The sequence below is a fragment of the Xiphophorus maculatus genome, chromosome 4 (assembly GCF_002775205.1).
Source record: "Xiphophorus maculatus strain JP 163 A chromosome 4, X_maculatus-5.0-male, whole genome shotgun sequence".
Classification (NCBI taxonomy): Eukaryota; Metazoa; Chordata; class Actinopteri; order Cyprinodontiformes; family Poeciliidae; genus Xiphophorus; species Xiphophorus maculatus.
Window position 1 is genome coordinate 29,898,588 of NC_036446.1, and position 2,032 is coordinate 29,900,619.

Below are 2,032 nucleotides of genomic sequence, written 5' to 3' on the forward strand. Positions count from 1 at the left end.
TTCCTTGTTTTTTTTTAATACATGGACATTTTAACAAGTTTGAATGCTCAGTGAAACTATGCACAAATGACAGAAACTGGACTTCATCTCAGATTCCACAGGCTTGCTTCCTCATTGTTAAAATTAATGACTGTATAAATTAGAAAGAGACTGACCAAATATGGCCTGGAAGAGCTACTAGCAGAAAAACTCAATGTTTGAAACATGCCAAAAATCAGCATGCCCCAACGTGTCTTACCTTACCAGCCCCCTCGCACTACACCTACTGATCCCCAGGAGCCAAGACCTGGTGGTTGACAGTGAATGATGAGCCACCCCAACAAAACCTGACTCCAAGAAAGAGTACTGGTCAACTATCATTGGGATCTATGGGTTGCTCTTAGGCAGAGTAGTTTAAGAATTGATGTCTTGTTTACTAGTAATTGTAGGACTGAGTGAAAAGATGGACAGACAGATTGGGGCTTCATTTGCCATACTGCAGGTGCTGCTCTGGTCTATCATGGTGCAGACAGAGCTGAATCACAGAGCGATGCTCTTCATTTATCAGTCCGACTACAATCCAGCCCTCACTAAGGGTTGTGAGATATGGATCATCACCAAAGAACACAATTCTACATGGCACATCTGATCTTCCCTGTAGGGTCATTGGAGTTTGTGGCAGGGTGAGGAGATTTGTCTACCGGCTGCTGCTCCTTCGCCTTGAAAATAAGTCAGCTTAGGTGGTTCAGAATGACTCCCATGGGTGCTGCCCTTGGAAGGGTGTTCCAATCCAAACACATCCCCCTGCGACCAGGCACTAGAGTGGACCCAGAATTTGCCAAGGAACTAAACATCTTTTCTGGATTGGTATTGGGAAAAGTGATGTGTCTCCCTCCTAGATCCATTACCTGTGGATGGATGAATTAAAACATTAAAGCATACCAGACACGTACTTACCAACAAAGAACATGGCAGCTTACGTCACCCATTTCGCTAAAGAACGTGAGTTTTGACAAAATGAAGTAAACCCAAGGCCATGGGTTCCCTAAAGATAGGGTTTCTCAAATCAAGATCCGTCCAATCTTTTAGTGGACATACTGTTTTAGAAAACTACTTCTTGTCCACCTGGTGGGAGTTTAAACTCTTTAAGCTTTTATTCAGAGGTGAGCAGCAGTCTGCTTCCTGGTGGTGCTGTTGTACCATCACAATCTGGATTTGATGCAATGTGGTATTTTTGCCTCTGGTCGAGAAATCCTTTGAGAATGTAAAAAAAACAACACAAGAATAGCATCTTGAATACATTTAAACCACTGAATGTTGTATTATGGAATCACCAGACAGCTGAACCGATAACACAGCTCGTACAACTAGAAGTGGAGAAAGAAGCCCCGTTTTATCCTGTTAGAAATGTTCAGATGTTTATTCTCAATTAATATTGACATGTTACAAATGCTGCTGCTCACTAATATTCACCATTCATGGATATAATGACAGTTATTATGAAACACTTGGAAACTTCTGAGAGGCAGAAGACCACATCATCGGGGTCAAGCACAGAGCGGCCAAATTTGAAGGTCGCGTGTTTTTTGTTTTTTTTTTAAAAAAGGACGCCCCGAGGTTCGGCCGGGACAAATGCGTCTTGACAGCACGGGGAAGGGGTGAGGCGAATGTGAGCATGGAAGAGAGACAAAAGTGGAGAAATGCTGCGAGGATTCATTCAAACGTGTGGCAGTCGGGAGGATGTGCGCGATCTCAATTTATGTTGTTCATGAGTGGAACTTGGAATTCGTCAGCCTTGAATCCCGCGCATTCAACCAGGCTCAAACAATTCCTCGAATAAATTATCCCCGGAGCACCTTAGCATGTTAATATCCACCGCAGCAAAGCGGGGGGGAAAAAAAAACCAAAAACAGAAAAAAACCCCACTTGGCGTAGGCTGGTTTTTGCTTGTCACAGTGTGTGTCTTACCTTGACGAGACATTTCCATCGCGTGGGCCGCGAGTCGTCTTTATGTTTCTTGTTTACAGAAGAAGAAAAAAGAGAGAGACTCCGC